Here is a 12500-nt window from a genome sequence, read left to right as displayed (position 1 = left end):
CCTCCTTCAAGATGACTCCTACTCCATTTCTCTTCTTGTCAGCACCATAATAGTATAACTTAAAGCCTGCTCCTAAGCTTCTAGCCTTACTACCCTTCCACCTGGTCTCCTGGACACACAGTATATCCAGCTTCCTTCTCTGCATCGTGTCCATCAACTCTCTACCTTTTCCTGTCATAGTCCCAATATTCAAAGTCCCTACTCTCAGTCCCAGGCTCTTTCCTTTCCTCCTCTCTCTCTGCTTCCGAACACGCACTCCTCCTCTTCTTCTTCTTCTTGTTCTTCGACCCACAGTAGCCCGATTTCCATTAGTACCCTGTAGGTCATCAGTACCAATGGCGGTCGTTGTTAACCCGGTCCGCGACCCATCCGGTATGGTATAGTTATGGTTGACTCGCATGTTTGGTTTTGGCAAACGTTTTACGCCGGATGCCCCTCCTGACGCAACCCTCTGCATTTATCCGGGCTTGGGACCGGCACAGGGAGACACTGCTCCGTGCCCCCCCCCCCCCCAAAGGCAGGCTTGGAGAGACACGGGCCAGTGCCGCCCTGAGGCTGCATTACCCTCTCTTTCTTACATTTATTATAAAAATATGCTTATCTTCCTTTTAGCTCATCACACATGTCTTTATGATTTTCAGTCCATGCCTCAGCCGGCCTGAAGCTCCACTGATGCGCATGTGCGGATGCCTCTATCTAGCGGACATAAAATAAAGACAATCATTCAAATGTGAATGAGTCGGCGTGATGCTCCGGGATGTGTGGAGCTCAGGGAGCTCCACGAGTGAGGGAGTTAAGTTAGGGCGGGGGTGCAAGTAGGCTCTAGGATTCCCCGAGTCGGGGCGAGCGATGGGTTTAGAGGCGTATCGCATTGAAGATAATGGCCGCATATCCTTCTTGGACTTTTCTAAAGCCTTTGACTCGGTCGAACATCCATTTATCATAGCAACGCTCGAACATTTTGGATTTGGTTAAATATTCAGGAATGTGATCCGTGGGCTCTATGAGAATATTCATAGCTGTGTCACCCTGCCAAGCGGCACCACTCCGAGCTTCCATGTTGATGTGGGAATCCCCCAAGGTTGCCCCATCTCACCCTATTTATTTATAATTGCTACCGAAATGCTAGCCGTTTATGTTGAAAAGAGCAACGATATCCAAAAGTTAGACGTGCTGGGGACTGAAATTGTTATTAGCCTGCTGGCAGATGACACAACCTTAGTTTTGAAAAATGAACATCAAGTCCCAATAAGTGCCGAAAACAACCAAAACATTCTCCAAGGCTTCAGGATTGTCATTAAACTTAAAGAAATGCAAACTTCTTGCGCTGCATGACTCGCCACTAAAGGAAATCAGCGATGTTTCCATGAAATCAGAAATAAAATACTTGAGCATTTTCCTATCCAAGGACCAAACGTTAAATCAATCCAGGAACATTGAATCTAAACTGAATCAAAGTAAAGCTTAATTCTAATATATGGCTCCAGAGAGATTTATCAATATTAGGCCGGATATATTTGACTAAAATGGATGTGTTTATCCAGATGTATATACCCAGCGTATTCCAATGCTGCTCCAAATCAACTCGTAAAATCTGTTAACCAAATCAATTTCAACTTTATCTGGAGGAACAGACCACACCATCTAAGAAAAATCACATATGGTGAAAGAAACAAGTGAAGGAGGGCTGAAAGTGATAGAGTCGGACTGCTTGAATGGGACATTGAAGGTGAACTGGTTGAAATCCTGGATCAAACCTCATCGTTCTTTCTGGTATTGTACTCCAAACTACTTATTCAACAAAGTCGGCGGCCTGAGTCTTCTGCTTATCTCTGACTTGGATATCAACAAGATTCCTGTCAAATGTTCAGAGTTCCATAAACAAATATTATTATACTGGAAAATGATATACGTACACAATTTCTCACCACACAGTATAATAGTTTGGAACAATCGATATGTACTGCATGGCAACAAACCTCTGTTTTACAAGGAATGCTTTGAGAAAGGTATATGGTCGATAATTGACTTGATGGATGACACTGGCAGTCCTCTGGACAATGAGCAGTTCTGTACTACACACAGATTCAAGCCTCCCATATTAGAGTTGCTAAAGTTACGAAACGCACTGCCTCGACAATTTGTATTCCTGACCAAAAATATAATGACGCACCGAACCGTACAACCACAGCTACCCCGACTATCACTCCAGGGAATCTCAATTGTGGACAGAAAGCGCGGCAACTCCTTTATTAGGAAATGTTTCACAGGAAACTTATTCCCTGGACGTCAAAAAAAAAAAAAAGGATATTTTAAATAAATTTGATGAGGAATCGATTGCCACGCTGCGAACCATGTATCTGACTCTACCCATACCCCCAAGGCAAAAGAGACCCACTTCAAAATTATGACTGACATCTACCCATCTAAGGAATTATCGAGGGTACGCTTTAATTTTGAAGATAATATTTGTACATTTTGTGAAGACAACATTGAAACCACTGACCATATATTTTTTCTCCTTCTCATTCCATCGTCACCAGTTTCCTTCTCAAAAGATGATATAACATTCTGTTTACTTATAAGCAACATAACAGATGAACTCTGTGTCAATGTTCTTTTAGGCCTGGCCAAGTTCTTCATTCACAAGAACAGAATGCAAAAATGCTCCCCAAATTTTAATGTCTTCATAAACGATTTTGAAATATAAAAAAAAAAAAAAAAAAATCCTTAAAACTTATGGAAAAATCCAAAAACTAAAAAATATAGTTACCCATGTCCGAGGTTCCTTTTTTTTTTGGTAAAAAAAAAAAAACAAAAAAAAAAAAACAACTTGATTACATGTTACATTCCCCTTGCAATTTTTTTTTTTTTTTTTTCGTTTTAATTTCTTATTTGTCTATCTATTGATTTAATTACTTCCTTTTAATTTCTTTTTTTGTCTCGCACTGTAAATTTCTCACAAACCTGTAACACTATTAACTTCTCATTACATACAGAACAAATGTCCTGATGTCCGTTGCTTCCTCATCCCTGGTTGTTTCATTGACATTCAGTTCTACCTTGCTATGTTTATTTGTACATTTGTATATTTGGGTGTACTATTTATGTTCAATTAAAAACAGTTTGATGTCTGAGATTCCTTGTGAACCGCCAACTTAATTACATGTTATATTCCCCTCACAATTTTTTTTTTTCGTTTTTAATTTTATTTTTCTATCTATTTATTTAATTATATCCTTCTAATTTTCTTTTTTTGTCTAGAATTAAAAATTTCTCGCAAACCGTTAACACTATTAACTTCTGATTACTTACACCACGAATGCGCTTATGCCCCCCCACCCATCCCGCTTTTTCCGTACGGAGGCAGACACTGAGATCGAAAGCAAATGGGTGTCATTGAAATGCAGTAACAGGGTGATAACAGCCGTGTTCGAAGTGTGTAGGGGCTTATAGGAGAGCAGAAGCACGTCACGCAATTCACCTGAGTTCGGAGGATCGGGAGTACCAGGGCCCATAGCGGAGAAGCGGAAGAGCGGAGTTATGTGTCTCTTCTCAAAGGCGGGGAAACTGGGGGGCAGCAGGACCCCTTAGACCGGCTAATGTGAGTCTTCTCCGGACATAGATCACCCGGACTTATGACTGGAGCTCCCGGACCTCTGGGCACACACATATGTGAATGAGTGGATGAGCTAATGTTGGTTTGGTTGTGGATACGTTTCGGCCAATGCTATCAGCACAGCTATGATTATCCCCAGAACGTTGAGAACGAGCTCCCGGAACTCCAGACATGCGTATATAAAAGAGTGGAATTAAGGTGTGTGTGTGTGTGTGTGTGTGTGTGTGTGTGTGTGTGTGTGTGTGTATACGTGTGGGACAGAAGTAATGTTGGGGACAGAAATTGTTATTAGCCTGCTGGCAGATGACACAACCTTAGTTTTGAAAAATGAACATCAAGTCCCAATAAGTGCTGAAAACAACCAAAACATTCTCCAAGGCTTCAGGATTGTCATTAAACTTAAAGAAATGCAAACTTCTTGCGCTGCATGACTCGCCACTAAAGGAAATCAGCGATGTTTCCATGAAATCAGAAATAAAATACTTGAGCATTTTCCTATCCAAGGACCAAACGTTAAATCAATCCAGGAACATTGAATCTAAACTGAATCAAAGTAAAGCTTAATTCTAATATATGGCTCCAGAGAGATTTATCAATATTAGGCCGGATATATTTGACTAAAATGGATGTGTTTATCCAGATGTATATACCCAGCGTATTCCAATGCTGCTCCAAATCAACTCGTAAAATCTGTTAACCAAATCAATTTCAACTTTATCTGGAGGAACAGACCACACCATCTAAGAAAAATCACATATGGTGAAAGAAACAAGTGAAGGAGGGCTGAAAGTGATAGAGTCGGACTGCTTGAATGGGACATTGAAGGTGAACTGGTTGAAATCCTGGATCAAACCTCATCGTTCTTTCTGGTATTGTACTCCAAACTACTTATTCAACAAAGTCGGCGGCCTGAGTCTTCTGCTTATCTCTGACTTGGATATCAACAAGATTCCTGTCAAATGTTCAGAGTTCCATAAACAAATATTATTATACTGGAAAATGATATACGTACACAATTTCTCACCACACAGTATAATAGTTTGGAACAATCGATATGTACTGCATGGCAACAAACCTCTGTTTTACAAGGAATGCTTTGAGAAAGGTATATGGTCGATAATTGACTTGATGGATGACACTGGCAGTCCTCTGGACAATGAGCAGTTCTGTACTACACACAGATTCAAGCCTCCCATATTAGAGTTGCTAAAGTTACGAAACGCACTGCCTCGACAATTTGTATTCCTGACCAAAAATATAATGACGCACCGAACCGTACAACCACAGTTACCCCGACTATCACTCCAGGGAATCTCAATTGTGGACAGAAAGCGCGGCAACTCCTTTATTAGGAAATGTTTCACAGGAAACTTATTCCCTGGACGTCAAAAAAAAAAAAAAGGATATTTTAAATAAATTTGATGAGGAATCGATTGCCACGCTGCGAACCATGTATCTGACTCTACCCATACCCCCAAGGCAAAAGAGACCCACTTCAAAATTATGACTGACATCTACCCATCTAAGGAATTATCGAGGGTACGCTTTAATTTTGAAGATAATATTTGTACATTTTGTGAAGACAACATTGAAACCACTGACCATATATTTTTTCTCCTTCTCATTCCATCGTCACCAGTTTCCTTCTCAAAAGATGATATAACATTCTGTTTACTTATAAGCAACATAACAGATGAACTCTGTGTCAATGTTCTTTTAGGCCTGGCCAAGTTCTTCATTCACAAGAACAGAATGCAAAAATGCTCCCCAAATTTTAATGTCTTCATAAACGATTTTGAAATATAAAAAAAAAAAAAAAAAATCCTTAAAACTTATGGAAAAATCCGAAAACTAAAAAATATAGTTACCCATGTCCGAGGTTCCTTTTTTTTTTGGTAAAAAAAAAAAACAAAAAAAAAACAACAACTTGATTACATGTTACATTCCCCTTGCAATTTTTTTTTTTTTTTTTTCGTTTTAATTTCTTATTTGTCTATCTATTGATTTAATTACTTCCTTTTAATTTCTTTTTTTGTCTCGCACTGTAAATTTCTCACAAACCTGTAACACTATTAACTTCTCATTACATACAGAACAAATGTCCTGATGTCCGTTGCTTCCTCATCCCTGGTTGTTTCATTGACATTCAGTTCTACCTTGCTATGTTTATTTGTACATCTGTATATTTGGGTGTACTATTTATGTTCAATTAAAAACAGTTTGATGTCTGAGATTCCTTGTGAACCGCCAACTTAATTACATGTTATATTCCCCTCACAATTTTTTTTTTTCGTTTTTAATTTTATTTTTCTATCTATTTATTTAATTATATCCTTTTAATTTTCTTTTTTTGTCTAGCATTAAAAATTTCTCGCAAACCGTTAACACTATTAACTTCTGATTACTTACACCACGAATGCGCTTATGCCCCCCCACCCATCCCGCTTTTTCCGTACGGAGGCAGACACTGAGATCGAAAGCAAATGGGTGTCATTGAAATGCAGTAACAGGGTGATAACAGCCGTGTTCGAAGTGTGTAGGGGCTTATAGGAGAGCAGAAGCACGTCACGCAATTCACCTGAGTTCGGAGGATCGGGAGTACCAGGGCCCATAGCGGAGAAGCGGAAGAGCGGAGTTATGTGTCTCTTCTCAAAGGCCGGGAAGCTGGGGGGCAGCAGGACCCCTTAGAGCGGCTAATGTGAGCCTTCTCCGGACATAGATCACCCGGACTTATGACTGGAGCTCCCGGACCTCCGGGCACACACATATGTGAATGAGTGGATGAGCTAATGTCGGTTTGGTTGTGGATACGTTTCGGCCAATGCTATCAGCACAGCTATGATTATCCCCAGAACGTTGAGAACGAGCTCCCGGAACTCCAGACATGCGTATATAAAAGAGTGGAATTAAGGTGTGTGTGTGTGTGTGTGTGTGTGTGTGTGTGTGTATACGTGTGGGACAGAAGTAATGTTGGGGACAGAAATTGTTATTAGCCTGCTGGCAGATGACACAACCTTAGTTTTGAAAAATGAACATCAAGTCCCAATAAGTGCTGAAAAAAACCAAAACATTCTCCAAGGCTTCAGGATTGTCATTAAACTTAAAGAAATGCAAACTTCTTGCGCTGCATGACTCGCCACTAAAGGAAATCAGCGATGTTTCTATGAAATCAGAAATAAAATACTTGAGCATTTTCCTATCCAAGGACCAAACGTTAAATCAATCCAGGAACATTGAATCTAAACTGAATCAAAGTAAAGCTTAATTCTAATATATGGCTCCAGAGAGATTTATCAATATTAGGCCGGATATATTTGACTAAAATGGATGTGTTTATCCAGATGTATATACCCAGCGTATTCCAATGCTGCTCCAAATCAACTCGTAAAATCTGTTAACCAAATCAATTTCAACTTTATCTGGAGGAACAGACCACACCATCTAAGAAAAATCACATATGGTGAAAGAAACAAGTGAAGGAGGGCTGAAAGTGATAGAGTCGGACTGCTTGAATGGGACATTGAAGGTGAACTGGTTGAAATCCTGGATCAAACCTCATCGTTCTTTCTGGTATTGTACTCCAAACTACTTATTCAACAAAGTCGGCGGCCTGAGTCTTCTGCTTATCTCTGACTTGGATATCAACAAGATTCCTGTCAAATGTTCAGAGTTCCATAAACAAATATTATTATACTGGAAAATGATATACGTACACAATTTCTCACCACACAGTATAATAGTTTGGAACAATCGATATGTACTGCATGGCAACAAACCTCTGTTTTACAAGGAATGCTTTGAGAAAGGTATATGGTCGATAATTGACTTGATGGATGACACTGGCAGTCCTCTGGACAATGAGCAGTTCTGTACTACACACAGATTCAAGCCTCCCATATTAGAGTTGCTAAAGTTACGAAACGCACTGCCTCGACAATTTGTATTCCTGACCAAAAATATAATGACGCACCGAACCGTACAACCACAGTTACCCCGACTATCACTCCAGGGAATCTCAATTGTGGACAGAAAGCGCGGCAACTCCTTTATTAGGAAATGTTTCACAGGAAACTTATTCCCTGGACGTCAAAAAAAAAAAAAAGGATATTTTAAATAAATTTGATGAGGAATCGATTGCCACGCTGCGAACTATGTATCTGACTCTACCCATACCCCCAAGGCAAAAGAGACCCACTTCAAAATTATGACTGACATCTACCCATCTAAGGAATTATCGAGGGTACGCTTTAATTTTGAAGATAATATTTGTACATTTTGTGAAGACAACATTGAAACCACTGACCATATATTTTTTCTCCTTCTCATTCCATCGTCACCAGTTTCCTTCTCAAAAGATGATATAACATTCTGTTTACTTATAAGCAACATAACAGATGAACTCTGTGTCAATGTTCTTTTAGGCCTGGCCAAGTTCTTCATTCACAAGAACAGAATGCAAAAATGCTCCCCAAATTTTAATGTCTTCATAAACGATTTTGAAATATAAAAAAAAAAAAAAAAATCCTTAAAACTTATGGAAAAATCCGAAAACAAAAAAATATAGTTACCCATGTCCGAGGTTCCTTTTTTTTTTGGTAAAAAAAAAAAAAAAAAAAAAAAAAAACAACTTGATTACATGTTACATTCCCCTTGCAATTTTTTTTTTTTTTTTTCGTTTTAATTTCTTATTTGTCTATCTATTGATTTAATTACTTCCTTTTAATTTCTTTTTTTGTCTCGCACTGTAAATTTCTCACAAACCTGTAACACTATTAACTTCTCATTACATACAGAACAAATGTCCTGATGTCCGTTGCTTCCTCATCCCTGGTTGTTTCATTGACATTCAGTTCTACCTTGCTATGTTTATTTGTACATTTGTATATTTGGGTGTACTATTTATGTTCAATTAAAAACAGTTTGATGTCTGAGATTCCTTGTGAACCGCCAACTTAATTACATGTTATATTCCCCTCACAATTTTTTTTTTTCGTTTTTAATTTTATTTTTCTATCTATTTATTTAATTATATCCTTCTAATTTTCTTTTTTTGTCTAGCATTAAAAATTTCTCGCAAACCGTTAACACTATTAACTTCTGATTACTTACAGCACGATTGCGCTTATGCCCCCCCACCCATCCCGCTTTTTCCGTACGGAGGCAGACACTGAGATCGAAAGCAAATGGGTGTCATTGAAATGCAGTAACAGGGTGATAACAGCCGTGTTCGAAGTGTGTAGGGGCTTATAGGAGAGCAGAAGCACGTCACGCAATTCACCTGAGTTCGGAGGATCGGGAGTACCAGGGCCCATAGCGGAGAAGCGGAAGAGCGGAGTTATGTGTCTCTTCTCAAAGGCGGGGAAGCTGGGGGGCAGCAGGACCCCTTAGACCGGCTAAGGTGAGCCTACTCCGGACAGAGATCACCCGGAGTTATGACTGGAGCTCCCGGACCTCTGGGCACACACATATGTGAATGACTGGATGAGCTAATGTTGGTTTGGTTGTGGATACGTTTCGGCCAATGCTATCAGCACAGCGATGATGAGTTCAGGTGTGTCTGTGTGTGTTTGTGTGTTTGTGTGTGTGTGTGTGTGTGTGTGTGTGTGTGCGTGTGTTTGTGTGTGTGTGAGAGTTTGTTTTTGTGGGTTGGGGGGGGTTCCCGCGGACACGGAGTACCAGGGCCTGGAGCGGATGAGGTGAGGAGCGGAGGAGAGCAGAAGCCCGGACCGTGATTCGCTTGTGTCCAGCGGTTCGGGTTTTCCAGGGCCCGAAACGGAGGAGCGGAGGAGCGGAGGAGCGGAGGAGCGGAGGAGCGGAGGAGCGGAGGAGCGGAGGAGCGGAGGACAGCAAAACCCCTTTCTGCAATTCGCCTGAGTCCGGCGGATCGGTAGTACCTGGTTCCGCAGCGGATGAGCGGAGGAGTGGAGGAGATGTTTCTCTTCTCAGAGGCGGCGAGGGGGGGGGGGCAGGACCCCTTACCCTTATCCCCCCCGGACGTTTGAGTGGAGCTCCCGGACCTCCGGGCACGCACATGCGAATGACTGGATCACAGGGAGTGCCAGGGCCTGGAGCGGATGAGCAGAGGAGAGGCGGAGGGCAGAAGCCCGGCCCTGTTCAAGAGTTCCAGGGTCCAAAGCGGGGGAGCGAAGAAGCGGAGGAGGGGAGGAGAGCAGAAGAGCAAAAAACTGGCCCGGAATTCACCGAAGTCCCGCGGATCGGGAGTTCCAGGGCCCGGAGCGGAAGAGCGGAGGAGCGGAGGAGAGGAGGAGCGGAGCAAAGCTAAGCCCGTCTTAACAACAAGGAAATTACAGATGAGGCTATAATTTCTAATGAAAACTTTAAATTCTATAGCCACGTATACACTTCGACATTGTCAAAAAGCGATTGTGACTCCTTTCCATTAAATATTCCTCAATATATCCCAAAAATAAACAACAAACAATATATGTTTGTTTATATATGTTTATATATAAACAACAAAACATATACAGTTTGATGTCTGAGATTCCTTGTGAATCGCCAACTTAATTACATGTCGTATTCCCCTTGCATTTTTTTTTTTTGGTTTTAATTTCATTTGTCTATCTATTTATCTAATTATTTCCTTTTAATTTCGTTTTTTGTCTAGCACTGTAAATTTCTCACAAACCTGTAACACTATTAACTTCTCATTACATACAGAACAAATGTCCTCATGTCCGTTGCTTCCTCATGCCTGGTTGTTTCATTGACATTCAGTTCTACCTTGCTATGTTTATTTGTACATTTGTATATTTGGGTGTACTATTTATGTTCAATTAAAAACAGTTTGATGTCTGAGATTCCCTGTGAACCGCCAACTTAATTACATGTTATATTCCCCTCACAATTTTTTTTTTTTCGTTTTTAATTTTATTTTTCTATCTATTTATTTAATTATATCCTTTTAATTTTCTTTTTTTGTCTAGCATTAAAAATTTCTCGCAAACCGTTAACACTATTAACTTCTGATTACTTACAGCACGAATGCGCTTATGCCCCCCCACCCCCCACCCCCCCGCTTTTTCCGTACGGTGGCAGACACTGAGATCGAAAGCAAATGGGTGTCATTGAAATGCAGTAACAGGGTGATAACAGCCGTGTTCGAAGTGTGTAGGGGCTTATAGTAGAGCAGAAGCACGTCACGCAATTCACCTGAGTTCGGAGGATCGGGAGTACCAGGGCCCATAGCGGAGAAGCGGAAGAGCGGAGTTATGTGTCTCTTCTCAAAGGCCGGGAAGCTGGGGGGCAGCAGGACCCCTTAGAGCGGCTAATGTGAGCCTTCTCCGGACATAGATCACCCGGACTTATGACTGGAGCTCCCGGACCTCTGGGCACACACATATGTGAATGAGTGGATGAGCTAATGTTGGTTTGGTTGTGGAAACGTTTCGGCCAATGCTATTAGCACAGCTATGATGAGTTCAGGTGTGTCTGTGTGTGTTTGTGTGTTTGTGTGTGTGTGTGTGTGTGTGTGTGTGCGTGTGTTTGTGTGTGTGTGAGAGTTTGTTTTTGTGGGTTGGGGGGGGTTCCCGCGGACACGGAGTACCAGGGCCTGGAGCGGATGAGGTGAGGAGCGGAGGAGAGCAGAAGCCCGGACCGTGATTCGCTTGTGTCCAGCGGTTCGGGAGTTCCAGGGCCCGAAACGGAGGAGCGGAGGAGCGGAGGACGGCAAAACCCCTTTCTGCAATTCGCCTGAGTCCGGCGGATCGGTAATACCTGGTTCCGCAGCGGAGGAGCGGAGGAGTGGAGGAGATGTTTCTCTTCTCAGAGGCGGCGAGGAGGGGGGGAGAGGGACAGGACCCCTTACCCTTACCCCCCCCGGACGTTTGAGTGGAGCTCCCGGACCTCCGGGCACGCACATGCGAATGACTGGATCACAGGGAGTGCCAGGGCCTGGAGCGGATGAGCAGAGGAGAGGCGGAGGGCAGAAGCCCGGCCCTGTTCAAGAGTTCCAGGGTCCAAAGCGGGGGAGCGAAGAAGCGGAGGAGGGGAGGAGAGCAGAAGAGCAAAAAAACTGGCCCGGAATTCACCGAAGTCCCGCGGATCGGGAGTTCCAGGGCCCGGAGCGGAAGAGCGGAGGAGAGGAGGAGCGGAGCAAAGCGGAAGCCCGTCTTAACAACAAGGAAATTACAGATGAGGCTATCATTTCCAATGAAAACTTTAAATTCTATAGCCACCTATACACTTCGACATTGTCAAAAAGCGATTGTGACTCCTTTCCATTAAATATTCCTCAATATATCCCAAAAATAAACAACAAACAATATATGTTTGTTTATATATGTTTATATATAAACAACAAAAAATATACAGTTTGATGTCTGAGATTCCTTGTGAATCGCCAACTTAATTACATGTCGTATTCCCCTTGCATTTTTTTTTTTCGGTTTTAATTTCATTGGTCTATCTATTTATTTAATTATTTCCTTTTAATTTCTTTTTTTGTCTAGCAATGTAAATTTCTCACAAACCGTTAACACTATTAACTTCTGATTACATACAGAACGAATGTCCTTATGTCCTTTTCTTCTTCATGCCTGGTTGTTTCATTGACATTCAGTTCTACCTTGCCATGTTTATTTGTACATTTGCGTGTACTATTTATGTTCAATTAAAAAAAAAAAAAAAAAAAGAATGAGAGGCTGAGAAAATCTCCATGTCTCTCTCTCTCCCCCCTTAATGCCCCCCCGCTTTTTCCGTACGTTGGCAGACAATGAGATCAAAAGCAAATGGGTGTCATCGTAATGCAGTAACAGGGTGATAAAGGCCATGTTAGAAGTGTGTATGGGCTTATTTTACAGGCTTTCCCCTGGTACTCCATGGATTACCAGGGGCGTTTCTGCCGTGAAGCTGAAAGGAG

Source organism: Fistularia commersonii, unplaced genomic scaffold, assembly GCF_037954325.1.
Source record: "Fistularia commersonii isolate RoL2024-O1a breed Wild unplaced genomic scaffold, RoL_Fcom_v1.0 HiC_scaffold_83, whole genome shotgun sequence".
NCBI classification, from domain to species: Eukaryota; Metazoa; Chordata; class Actinopteri; order Syngnathiformes; family Fistulariidae; genus Fistularia; species Fistularia commersonii.
This window is presented reverse-complemented; position numbering follows the sequence as displayed.